We start from the raw sequence: 14,362 nt of genomic DNA, 5'->3' as shown, positions 1-14,362 counted from the left end.
GACAATGGGGGGTAGAAAATGTTATTTTATAACTATTCAGATGCATTTTAATTTGATAAAAACCTGAAGCAAGGTCAAATACAGTACAAAAAAATATTTTGCACCACTCAGTTGATCAATATTTCTGTTATGTTTGGGAGTGGATACGCATCACCTACTGTCTTATCATTTAGGTCACGGAAATCTAACACCAGTCTCCATCTCTTATTTCCTTTCAAGTCCGGCCTCTTAGGAACTATCCACACAGACGTATTATAAGGTAATTTTGATGGTTTAATTATATTTTGCTCTAATAATTAATTTACTTGTCTGTTAATTTAATCTTTAGTCTTTATGAATTACTGGAATTACTCTGTTGTTTAGTGTTTATTGGAATCTCATTTATTATTGAATGCGATGTTTTAAAATATTTGTATTGATTTTGTATTGATTAATATTTTCATCGGGCAAATGAAAACAATCGGCACTTTTCTTTATTAATCTTTCAACATGTTCATGCTCTTCATTATTTAACTGTTCAAATGCATCAGTTATTTTATTCTTTCTTTTATTTGGATTTATATAGAAATATGATCTTGAATTCGAGCTTGTATTGAAATTTGTATTAGAAGATTTTCATTTGAATTAACATTTGAACTTGATTTTTAATTTGAATTAGAGTTCGCATATGAGTTTGTATTTGAGCTTGCATTTGAGTTCATGGAATTTGAAATTTCTTTATCATTTGTTTCAAATTTATATATTTCAATTGTGGGAATTAATATTCTTTCTTCTTCTTTTATTACTTGTAGATAAACTTTACTGTCCCCTAACTGTAACTAAAGCATCAACTAAGTAGCTACCGTTTGTCACAATTAATCGCGGGACATATCCTTCTTTTAATTCTGAATTCGCGACTCTAATATGCATTTGTGAAATAGGCCTAGCAGGAATTATAAATTCTTCTTCTTGTTCGTCTTTTAATTCAAAAGGTATAATAATATCGTTCATTCTAATTGATTTTCTTGATAATTTACATTTACTTGAAATTGTTTAAAGAAGTCTGAACCCAGAATCCCATGCTGTGATATCGAAAAATCATCCTCCACCAAATAAAAAAAAACTGGACATCCTAAGATATCTATCAGTGCTAGCCCTAAAGTGGTCACGTGATGCGTTGTATAATAGTACGTACATTTCTGTCAAAGTGTAATTCTTCTTCTTGCATATATGAAATAATATCATGAAATACATTTGGTAATTACAAAAACTGCTTCAAAATCTCACGCAATTATATTTTTTGCTCTTTACACTTTTCAATAGTCATGTTTGCTTCATAAAATTTCTTTTTTTTTGCAGGAACTGATTTTTCTCCTATAAAAAAGAATACTAGGTTTAATGTAACACTTATTATTTTCTAGAAATTTTAATCTTTTATATTCAGTTCCTAATGTTTCAAATATATTAACAATGTCCTTAAAAATAGTACATACTTCATTCAAGATATCTTCAACGAAACTTTTTTTTTTTAATGTGGATTCAATACAGACAAAGATAATTTGAAATAGTTTGTATTTTCTACTATATTGAATAATATTTCGGGGCAAAGAAGAATTACTATACATTTTTGACAATTACTATACATTTTTAAAATGTACAATAGCATTCTGAATTATTTATAAAATATCAAGTGTGTTATCGTCAGAAGGCTTAGAAACATTAGATGCAATAGATGCATGAATATTGAATCCTAGATACCTGAATCCTGAATCCTGAATGCTAGAATATTGGAATCTTGACTACGCAGATAGCTGTTAATATTGGAAGAGTTAGATATTTGATCTTGATTTTCTGTATCTGATTGTTGAGGTCAATTTTCTGTATGACTTTTAATTAAATATTTTTTTAAGCCATTTAGAAAAGGGAAAGTACGATAACAGTCTTTTTGATTGCAAACAAAATTTTGTAAAAACGGATGTGAATGTCTTAAAACGGTCTCGCTTTCCCGTGCGGATAGCGGTCAGTCGGTTACCAGGAAGGGGAAGCGAGGACGTTGGAGACAAAAATTTGATTATCAATTTGATCGAGTTGTTAGGTGATAATTATATGATAACAATGGTTTATTCAGTCAAAATAAGATTAACAGTGATTAGTGTGATGGAATGCACAAATCTTCGCGCATAGAATTGGCCGTGAATGGGCGAGACGGTGATTGACGCGTGTTTATTGTTTTGATACAAATGAGTATCGCTCCGGCGGTCGGCGCGATACTGGTCGCTGCGTGGAATTCGATGGCGTGGGGCGCGCGCGGCGGTATCGTACGTGTACGTCGATCTTTAAATCTGCGGGGATTTAAAGTTCGTGCGGGCGTTGTCGCGAGGGTGAGATGTCGCGTATTTGGACCGTTCAGGTCGGGGAACGGGTGGGCTCGTTCTCTGCCGAGAGAGTTCGGCGGACGGGGGGCGTACTTCTCGTCTGTCATGAGAGTGCCGAATGAACTCGGCCAGCCGGGGAGGATCCCGGCTATGAGATGGAGGCGTCGGTGCCGAGTGAACTCGGCTGACCGGGGTATATCCTGGTGCTTAGAAGTGCTCGGTGGTATCAAGAACCCCAATATCCGGCGATGGAGTTTCCGAGACGGCGGAGTCGGATCGAGCGAACTTGATGCGCTGGGGAGACTCCAGCAGCTCTCGGCTTGCCGTGAAAGGCTCAGAGACGGCTTTCGGCCAGGCCAAGCGAACTTGGCGCGTTGGGGAGAGTCCCAACAGAACTTAGGCTTTTATCAACTTCGATTCGGATACTCGCTTCTTCGAGACGTGCTCTCAGAAGGCGAGCGTGGAACAGGATGATTTCTTGTGGAGAGCGATATCTTTTTATACCCGAGATCGATCTCGGTATTTTCGGTCGGATCGGTCGGATTGGTCGATTTCAGAGTTAGCATCCCTCTTTCCAGGAGCGGAGAGAAGGATCGGATATAATTGATTTTTTTGGGATGATAAAGAATCGGAGCGAGGGATGTAAAAAAGTAAGAAAGGAATTCGGAGGTAAGGTAATTACGCGCTTATGGACGCGATCGGGATGCTCGCTCGCTTGCGTGGCGCGGTGTCGGTGCGGCGCGAGACGCATTCATGCTCGATGGTACGGCGCGTGGTGCGGCGCGGGGAGAATACTTCGAAATAATCATATTTACGCGATATTCCCGTGCTCTGCTCCGACGCTTCGGAGTTCGTGAATATTGCAGATTAAAAAAAAGGCATGAATGCCTCTTGCGGCCACTGCCGCGGCCACTCCATCTGATGTTCGGCGGTCCCCGACGGATGGTCGATCGGGGTAAAGTCGGAGGAGGAACGGAACGGAAGGATGTGCTCCGTTATATCTTGTTCACATTTAATATTAAATAATTCCCATTATAATAAAAACCACAGATGGTGGCTTTCTGACGTATACTTTACTACATCTAAAACGAAATATATTTGAAAACAGAATTGCAAAGCAGCAATAAGTGTTGATGTTTGATAATTTTTGTGATCAATAACGACATAAAAGGCATGAATATTACATAAACTGGGACTAACTACTATAATGTATAGTAGTTAAATTGTTAAACTTTTCTTATACATAAAATTGACTCTTTCTTGCTTAACAGATTCAATGTCACTTGTATTTTTTACTTGAATGAAAAATCCATTGCTTGCTTCTGACACAAATGGTTTCCAAAAAGTCTTGCTTCCTTTCACTCTATTACGAGGTGGAACCAAAGAAACCAAAGAAACAACAAAAATAAGCTTATTGCAGTCTTAGGATCTATAATTAACAAAATATTTACTTTTAACATTATGACGTAGTATACACATTTATCTCGTAAATTTTTATATAATTTTATTACATTTAATAAATAATAAATTAAGACATAATTATGTATTGAACTTTACCTGTCGTTAATTGATCTCCAAGAAAGTCAAATAAGGATTTATCAGATGGTTTTATAAGAGCCTTACATTTCTCGTATATATCGTATATAGAAAAGAGTCTCAAATTTTAGACTTATTAGGTGTACAAAAAAGTTCTGAGCTTTTTTTTATAAAATTCAATCTTTATTCAAAAACAAACAAAAATATTAATCAGCGAAATATTCCCCGTTTGCATCAACGACCTTTTGCCATCTTTCGGATAGTTTGCGAATTCCTTAACGATAAAAGCTCACCGGCTTCGAAGCGATAAAGTCATCAATGCATTTTCGTATCTCTTCAAATCTCACGAAATGTGTATCAGCCAAATGATGCTGCAGTGACCGGAATAGGTAGTAATCGGAAGGCGTCATGTTTGGGCTATACGCCGCCTGCGGGAGAAGTTCCCAGCCTAAGGCAAAGATATGGTCCTGAGTCGCTTTCGCAACATGTGGTCGAGCATTGTCATGAAGCAAGACCACTTTACGACGTCCTTGGCCAGTAAATGGCCTCTTTTCTTCTAATGCATCGCTCAAATTGGTCAATTGTTGTTGGTAGTGGTCTGCTGTGATTGTTTCACCCGGTTGTAACAACTTGTAATACAACACATCTTTCCAATTCCACCAGATACAGAGCAAAACCTTCTTGGCGTGGATATTGGGCTTTGGCGTCGATGTCGAAGGTTGATCAGGGTCAACTCATGATTTTCTACATTTAGGGTTATTATAAAGAATCCACTTTTCATTGCCTGTAATGATTTTGTGCAGAAAATCTTTTTTCCGGAACTTTGAAAGCAAAGTGAGTGCAGTGTCACGCCGACGATTTTTGTTGTCTTCGGACAATTCATGCGAAACCCATCTGCCTTCCTTCTGAACCTTTCCATCGTATGTAAACGTACGGAAATGGTTTGCTGCGTAACGTCAAGCTGTTCTGCAAGCTCCTTTTCAGTTTGCGGAGAGTTTATATCCAGCAGTGCTTGCAATTCATCCGTTTCAATCTTTTGAGGGCATCCAGCACGCGGTTCATCTTCAAAACTGAAATCTCCTTGGCGAAATTTTTGATACCATCTTTTACATGTAGTATGACTTACAGCGTTCTCTCCATATGCAGCACAAATCATTGCAATGGCTTCAGCAGCATTTTTCTTCAGATGAAACGCGAAGTGGATGGAAAATCGAATATGCTCTTTTGTTATTGCCATCGTGAACACTACTGATTTTTGATGTTATGTGCATCAAATACCAAACCATATGGCATTTTAGAAGGCTAAATGTCAACGCTTTAAAACCGCAAAAGGGCGGGAAGATATATAAAATTTAAATTGTTATTTCGGTTGTATGAAGTCTAAAGCTCAGAACTTTTTTGTATACCTAATACATTAAAAGATTCTTTCATGTGATTGAATTTTTGTTTAAAATCGTAGTTAATTTACAAAAATTTACATATAAGAAAACTATAATAACTATAAAAACTATAAAAATTATAAAAACTATAAAAGATTTAAAGTTTTAAAGCTATGCCGTTCCTCAGATGTTTCTCCAATAATGAATTTAGTTTATAGGATAAGATAAGTTACAATCTAAGAAAATCGTATCTTTTACGTCGTTATACAAATGATATCATTCGAGTCGAGTTGGCAATGTGGAAACAAATTTTTTGTTTTTTAATTATAGCTAGTTAATTATAGCATTTGTGTTAGAATAGGAAGACTCTTCAATAAATGAAAATGTCACAAAGATACTACACTTAGATTTTATTTTTTAATTTCATCACAACTAGAATCAAATTAGATATTGCAATTTCCTAACATAATTTTTTTTATCATATAGCTAAAGTAAAAAGATTCTTTAATAAAGATATAGAGATACGTATCATTTAGATTCTATTTTTTTTTAAATAAAAGATATTAGATTCTATTTTTTCTTGTATAAGTTTTTTTTCAAGCGTCCACTAGACTACTTGATACCTTTTTTTACTTTTTTTTAAAAGTAATTGTTAACATGCATACTTTTGAATATTTTTACTATTGAGTCTATGTACAATTTCGTAGCGAAAATCGACTAAATTTCAAACGCAAAATATTTAGTAAAAAAAGCGATTTTAATCAACTAAATATGTTCTATTCTGTTCAATGACTTTCTGCCATCTCTCCATGAGCTTCATTATCCCTCTTTCATAGAAGTCCTGAGATTTTTGGCCAAAGAAGTCATCCAAGTGGTTTTTAAGGACATCCAGGAAACTAAAGGTTTTGTTATTCAAATTGTTCTGTAGCGGAATAAGTGATAGTCCGAAGGTGCAAAGTCCGGATTATACGATGGGTGCACCAAAACATCCTATCCAAGCCGCAATAATTTTTGCCGGGTCATCAGAGAAACGTGTGGTCTAGCGTTGTCCTGATGGAACACAACGCCAGTTGTGAGCAATACTTGGTCGAATCAATCGTTTTGTTAGGTGGCAGCAGTTTATAATAGACGATTCCTTTCCAATCCCATCAGAGGGATCAAGATTCCTCTGGTGAGATTGGAAAGAAATCGTCTATTATGACCACTGAGCATGATCTTCTTCGAGTGTAATACAGCCTTTGCGACTGTCTGAGTAGCCTCTGAGCGCTTCGACCATGATCTTTTTCGACTGACATTGTTGTAGACAATCTACTTTTCATCGCCAGTGATCATCCGCTTTAAAAATGATTCGTTTTGATGGCGTTGAAGCAGAGAATCGCAAGCTGAAATTCGGCCCATTAAATTCTTTTCGCTCAGTTCATGCGACACTCAAACATCAAGCTTATTTACCATCCCAAGCTTCCGTAAATGTCTTGAAACAGTTGATTGATCAATGTTGAGATTATGTCCAATCTCTGTAGTCGTCAAATGCTGGTTGGAGTCGATTAAAGCCTTGATTTCATCGACATCAGTAGTGACTGGTCGACCAGAGCGAGGAACATCTTGGAGATCAAAATCTCCGCAACGAAATTTCGCAAACCATTTCCGACACACACTTTCGCTTACGGCATTCTCTCCGTACACGACGCAGATCTTTTTATGAGTTTGCGACGCATTTTTGCCTTTTCGGAAATAAAAAAGCGAAATACATCGAAAATACACGTTTTTTCCTTCCATGTTCAAAATATAATTAAACTTCGTATACGTCACGGATCTCGATGAATACTTTTTAAAATGTCGGCACAAATTTTAACTTTCACTTAATGTACGACACTTCATATGTTTGACACATGTGCGAGCGGAAAAACTGCGAACGACATTTGTCGGAATTTCGCTACGGAATTATGCATAGACCCAATAATATTGTTTGACTTTGAAATTTAATGCAGAAATATATCTTTCTTAATCTGAGTTATCAAAAAAAATTAAACTAAAATTCAAAGTTTCTCACAATAATTCGATTATGTACTTCAGAGAATGTTTCTACAACTAATGAAAAACCTGTGAGTTCGAATATGTCTAAAACAAATAGGGCGAAATCGAAATCTGCAGAATCAAAAAAATGTGGTCGACGATTTACGGTCGACGAGTTCGAGAAAGCAAGTGATCGAAACCAAGAAAAGAAGAATTACTGAGAATTACGTAATTCACGAAGCATGTCAGAGTTATCGTTGACTACTGAAATGAGCCTTCGTTCTTCTGTGGCCTGTAGTGGCCTTTGCCAAAGAAATATCAAAGAAATTCATTAAATATCAACGACATCAACACAAGCTGATACATATAGAAGAGCATTAAAATTATTCTCCCTCTATTATTGAAATGTTTGATGATGCTGCGCTTTACGATGTCATTGAAGAAAAGTTATCAAGAAATCAATACTTGCTTACTAGAAATTCAATAAAAAAGCACAAGGCTCTTATATATTGCTGTTACGAAAAAATTTTAGCCAAAGTTCGATGTTACCCACGAAATATTTAGGTAATTAAAACTCGTGCGGAAAGTGTACAGGCATACTTAAATCGTACGTCTGAAAGAATTTTATCCAAAAGGATACTATAAAAACATGATCTCCAGAAATTCTTAAAAATGTCAGATTGATTTTAAAATGGGGATGCGAGTACTTCAAGGCAAAGCGAATACAAACAAAAGTTTCGATGAGATTAGCTCGGGCGTTAATATGTTTATTACTTCATTAATTCCATTGCAACTGGTCTCCAGAGATAATAAATTTCAAAAGGAAGTAGTGATATGGAAAAATCTGATCGAGAGAATAGGACCATCATCTCTCTGGATTATCAGTCGTGGGGATTCGAAAGAATACATGTATATATGTATATTGTAATATGTGTATATATATATATATATATATATATATATATATATATATATCATTGTATTGTTGACGTGTTATTTTAAATATATTATTTGCGATAAATATCATCACATGCCTCAGTAATTGAAGGGATAAGATGCCTACCCGGTAAGCAGGAGATCCAAGTTCGATTCCTAGCTGAAGTACTATTTTTTCGCAAAATAATTACGAGTTTTCACGACTGGTTCGTGGTCGGGCCCCGCCGTGACGCACACCCTCCCTTCGTCATCTCATTTTTGTAGATATTACCTAAGACTATAGTTTTTGCATAAGAATATCTACTTTAAATAAAAAGAAATACATTAAAGATCAAATGGCGTCTCTTCTTCCTTTTGAAATTATGTGGGATGAAAAAGAAATATAATATATTATGAAATGATTTTTAGCATGATTAATAACAAGATATGTAACGCAGTAATATTATTAAATCTATGCAATATTTATGCGGAGCAACACCAAAACAATTTAATGATCTTGATTAGTAAAATGTAAAGAAATTAATGTTACTAATTTGGCAACTCCAATGATGGCAACAATTCATTTTTTTTTTTTAATAATCATTAATGTCTGCTGCAACCCTAGGATTTGACAAAGATTTCATTAAATGATTTCACATTATCATGCAGATCATGTCAAATGAATACAATGTGAATGTTAAAAATTTCAAAATTTCAAAAAATATTGTGGCGGAGATGTGCGTAGAAAATTTTCCTTGATATTACATGTCTACAACAATTCATAAAGTTCTAATACATGGAACTTAAATAATACAATCAGCTGTATGTAAGATCGCCAATCGATCAATTATCCGAAAATGGCCAAGAAGTCGAAAATAAGCATATAAAAAAATATAGTGAAAAGTTTTTCAGAAAAAATTCACCCAAAAATACGATAGAAGATGTGTTTTACTGGCTCTTGGTATCTTCAAATCCACTTATTTCAAGCATGAGACTGTTACGTCCAGCCCAAGAAAATCAAGAAATTGAGAAATTAAGAATTAAGAAATGATTCGCAGAGAGCGAATGGGCTCGGAAGGACGAACAGCTGTTCTCTCAAGAGTCAGGCGTAGAAACATGATCTTCCGAGTCGAAGCGCACTGATAAGTCTCGGCATTAGATCAGCGATAAGAGAACGCTATGACGTTGCTCCGTAGACGTTCGTCGGTTCTTCTTAGATCAAGAAATTTAATTCTTTTTATCAGGGACAAACCTCGTGCGATCAATGGGATGGGGAAAATGTAACGAGGGGTTTTAAGAAAAATAAAGAAAGAAAATAAAATCTAAATTAAATTTTTAATAAGTTTACAGGTATACATGATTGAGGAAACAAGAGAATTAGCGTGTGGAGAGTAGTATGCATATGTGTTATCGCGAGTGTTATAATGATGCGGAGGTCATCGAATAGGATTTCCACTGAGGCAGCGTAAATAGTATTTAATTTACTTGAGCGACGATCCTACTTGGCGATATAATATTAATTGTCGAGTAAATTTAAATTAATTATTTAAATTAAATGAAACAATAATTCGGGATGATTAAATGATAAGCTTAATAATAAATATGTAAGTGTAATGATATTGATATTGGAGAGTTAAGGAGGGAAATAGTTAGTTTTCTTCGGAGAGAAGGATTATTAAATCGAAAGGACAGGAAAATTCTTCTTCTAAATCTGAAAAAAGGGGTTCGCCATCTTGAACAAGACCGAGAGATTGGGCTTGAAAATCGAGAAGAGATTCTATAGAATAGATGTACCGGAGAGTAGCTTGAGTTTATTGCTTGAATTAATCGTTCTAGTGGATCAGTAAATGGATCAGTAAAAAATTGGGATAATAAATCGGAAGAAGATGCAGAAGCAGAAATAATCGATGTTAGTTGGGATAGTTCAGTAGGCAAGTCGCGAATCAATTGTAAAGGTAGAGGTAGAAGAGATTCAGGAGCAGAGATAGTCAATGTTGACGGCATCGATTCGATCGGTTCTTTTAAAATTTGTTTAGATTTTTTATTCCTGCTCTTGAGCACCCGTCGAGTCCCACAGCTATGACGATGACGGACGCGTTTTATAGTACAATTGGGTTGCCAAGATATAGAAGTGGCATTTCTGATTGATTCATTATGAGGAAAAAGGATAAATAAATGAAGAAAGACGCATATAAGGGAAGAAAGGAAAGAGGGTAGGGAGAGGGAGAAAGAAAGAGGGGGAGAGAGAGGAAAGAGCAACCGGGAATCTTCAAAGACCTGCTACAATATTTGGAGTTCCAGGCGGTTCGCACCGGTTAATAAGAGAGAGAGAAAGAAAGAAAAAATAAATTTTAGTGAGATGAGGCAATTGAATAGAAAATTCGAAAAATTTTAGGATTTTAGGAGGAAATTTTAGAAAGTCAGGATTAATAAATAATCAATGAAGGACTTACTGTTAATCAAGGAAATTGTCGTGAAAAAAAACTAAAGCCTCGATTTGTTTCCAGAATGTTGAATGATTTCGGTTCACAGATTTTAAGTGAAATTGCAAAAAATTTACTGAAATGTGTGAATAGATGAGCGATGTGACTTATGAATGTTCTTGATGTGAGTTAGATGAAGGGTTGAAGAATAGTGCCTCTCGCGGCCTAAGGGGCTTCATTTATATAGGCTGATCATGGTCTGATCTTGTTGAAGAGGGATACATTGATACTAGGAGTCTGAGGTAGCTAAGCAGGATGTTCATTAGATATCGTTTTTCGTTCGTTGCTTGTCATATGCTTATGTGGTATTCAGACTTGCAACAGATCCATCTTGAGGATTAATAACGTTAATAAAAATTCTTTGCGCATTTCTTTAAAATAAAATAAAAAGATTGTTATAATATACTTATACTTAAACAATTGGACTGGTTACAATTCTTTTCTCTTGCTTCATGAATACATATCTTATTAATACGTGCCCCTCCTGCCCGCAGTTATGGCCAGATCAATATGATCCGGACACCGCTGCTGCGTATAGCCCTGGGCTTGGCACTTGTAGCATTTGAGTGGTCTGTCCTTAAGCAGGTCCACTCGGGCCGACGACCAGCCTAGAATCACTCTCCTGCTCCTCGCCACACGAAGAGTTGCGGCAGCCGGGCATTGGACCCAAATAGTTCTTAATCGGTCGTCGCCACCAAACTTAGGCTGGCCACTACGAATATCAGCGGCATCACATCCGCCACCTGGCCAGCCACATCCGCGGCGATGACGGAGCAATCGAACCCGCTTATGCGGAGGTCAAACCTCCGCACGGCCGATCCGCACCGCCGGATTCTCAGCAAAGAGCAAGCTCGTCGGCTAAGGGGTCCGCCGCAGCACCGCCGGGAATTTTCAGCAGGAAGTTCCCGGCCATCGAAGTGCGGGGGCGAATCCCGCCGGAGATGCCAATCTCCGGAAGAGAGATGGCATCCCGCGTCCGCCTTATCATCGCCTCAATTCCCCCCTCCCCTGTCGTCGCGACAAAATGAGGGAGGTGTTTCCGAGCGGAGGAGAAGGGCATAATGCCCTCCTACCGCCCGCTTTTTTAGGTGGAAGGGGAGCAGGCGAGACACGAGCCACATCATCCTGCTTCCCCTTCCTTCCCCCCTTCTTCTTCTTCCCCTTCCTCTCCATAAGAGGAGGGAGAGAAGATGGCTCCGCCACTATCGATACCGAGGAGCTAGTCCCAGAAACAAGGGCAGAGACCCCACGCAGGCCGGGGCCGCGCTCTCCTTCTTCTTCGCCGCTGGGCGGGAAGCAGATCGGGACCCAGAGACTCTTGGCCCACCCGCACCAGCGACCCCGGATTTACAGGCAGAAGCCACGCCCACAACCAGCCGGGTTTTCCTCTTACCTCCCTTCTTGCTCGTAGGGGCATGGAAAGGGGGGGGGAGGAGGGGGAGGCCGGAAACTCCCAGCCGCCGAACTCCTCCGTCTGCGCTTGACGATGGTGGACCATAAGGTCTCATCACCGTCAACGATAGTCACCGGGACAGGAGCCGAAGGATCCGCCATCGACGACACATCCGGACAGCGCCATATGCTCAACGAGATGAGCGAAGTGCTCAAACTCTCGACGCTGGTCGCTTGTCATATTAGCGACCGGGAATGCAGCCACCTTTTCCTCATTCGAGGAGATATCCTCTTCAACTATAAGGCGGCGGGTGGCGAAAAAGTCAGGGACCTTCCTCCTCATTCCCACTGCTTTGGGCAGAGGTTCCCCCTTGTCCCTCTCGATCTCGAGGACCATCGGGGACGCGAGTCTCATAGGAGCCGACCTGTCAAGACGGGATCGACCCCTATTTCTCTTTGGCCTCGAAGGGCCCGGATCCGAGTTCGGGGACGCTACAGATAGAGGCCTGATGCCACTGGGGCCAGGGACCCCCACGAGAGAAATCGGGGTCGACTATCTCAATGGAGGCGGGGACCGGCGAAACCCCGCCGGTGGCCGTCACCCTTTCCGATTCAGAAGGTGAGGGGTCAGACACCGCGTCCACCCTGAGTCCTAAACAGATCAGAGGGCTTGGCACTCCCCTCACTCTCTCGAGAGTGTACAGCGGCCCAAAAGTCGCTGGATCCTCTTCATACTCCGAGGATCAGTCTAAAATTGACCTCTTGGAGTCCAACGGAGCGTCGTCCAACCCGGGAACACATATAAACATCCCGGATGACATCAGACGCTCATGAAACTCTGGGACATCAGGGGTCAATCCTCCAAGCGTGCCCGAAATATCCCTCTTGAAGACGATTCTTCCGCCTCCTTGACACTTCCGGACTCCTTGATCACACTTCTACGAAACTGGACGCGCCGCGTTATAACGACTCCCGGAGGAATCCGAGGGATGCGACACAGATTGAGGGGGGGGGGTGCATGATGAGCCTTGTATCGTGGAGCGACGCTCCACAAGGCTCAAACAAGCTATCTCGAGCGATAGCCGGTAGGCAAGCGGAGCTCGCCGACAACTCCGCTGCCCGCCCATCATTGACGACGTAGAGGGAGAGGGGAGGCCGGGTCACGCCGTTACGCCGGGTCCTGGGTGTCCGATCAGTAATCCTGGACCAGTAAACAACCTTTCTTAAGCCAACCAATAAAGTTATGGAAATAGTTTAGTTTCGAGGTGGCTTTTCCCTAGATCGGCTGCCTTAACTGGCTAAGGAACTCGACCTGCCCCATAAACTCCATGACCTCGGAATAAGTCCGAGCGGCCCCGATGGTATCCGTATTGCGGACCCTGCCCCGGAATACGTCCGGACGACTCCACAGTCCGTCTCTGAGGGGGCAAGCTCCCCCATCGTATGTGTCAGCCGTGCCATCAGGAGCATCCAGCGACGCGACGACACGTCTGCGAGAACACCCGCTCGATGGGCACTTAGATCCCGACTCCTCGCACCCGGGCTTTCCCGGGGTTGAACTCCGCTACTGCCATCAGGTGGTCATCGGAACGGGAAGCCCCTTAATCACGACAAGGTGGTCTATTACGAGAGGGTGCATAATAAAATCTGATTGTCTTTTGCATAATAACGACTCTTCAAAAATGTTTAAAAGAAATAAGAATCGATCAAATCACATACACTGTTCTTAATTTCGCAAATGTAATCTTATAATCGTTAGCAATTTCGAATATTCTTATACACTAAGTTATATGAAATTCCGAACAATTAGCCATATTAGATCTGCCATTTTGAATTTTAAAATTTTTATACCAAATTCGTAATCAGCGACCTCGAAATTCCTTTTGTACATATTTTTATTTAACTTTAAACCTCTTTCTATTTTTAGCAACTTTTTTCGAGATCCAAACCACAGTGTGATAGCCCGAATGGCACTTAGCCGCGCGGAGCAGCTAATATAATAATGATACATTACTGAGGTATATCGTTACAATGCAGTTAACCTTAATCAAATATCATTTTAATGTTCCGTTTGCTATCATCATTTCAATAAAAGTTTCCATGTCTTCTTGCGCGTTTAATAAAATATTTGCTAGATTTGTTCCATTATTATGTAATCTTATGAATACGTAGAATAAGAATAATAAATATGAAATATAATAAATATGAAAAATCTTTCTTATTTGTTCACTTAAATTTTGATAAAAGTTCATTTACTTGATGCTTTTCTATGTACACAAAGATTTATTTA

General features: G+C 39.3%; 1 protein-coding gene and 1 pseudogene across 17 annotated transcripts in view; one reads left to right on the top strand and one right to left on the bottom strand.

The window, feature by feature from the left end:
- LOC105427286 (adenylate kinase isoenzyme 5) overlaps window positions 1-14,362 on the top strand; it is a 308,338-nt gene that overhangs the window by 127,515 nt on the left and 166,461 nt on the right. The gene's annotated exons all lie outside the window — the stretch shown is intronic.
- Window positions 184-12,469, bottom strand: LOC148935613 (uncharacterized; annotated as a pseudogene).

Source organism: Pogonomyrmex barbatus, unplaced genomic scaffold (assembly GCF_055798465.1).
Source record: "Pogonomyrmex barbatus isolate J1 unplaced genomic scaffold, ASM5579846v1 scaffold4, whole genome shotgun sequence".
Taxonomy (NCBI): domain Eukaryota; kingdom Metazoa; phylum Arthropoda; class Insecta; order Hymenoptera; family Formicidae; genus Pogonomyrmex; species Pogonomyrmex barbatus.
This window is presented reverse-complemented; position numbering and strand designations above follow the sequence as displayed.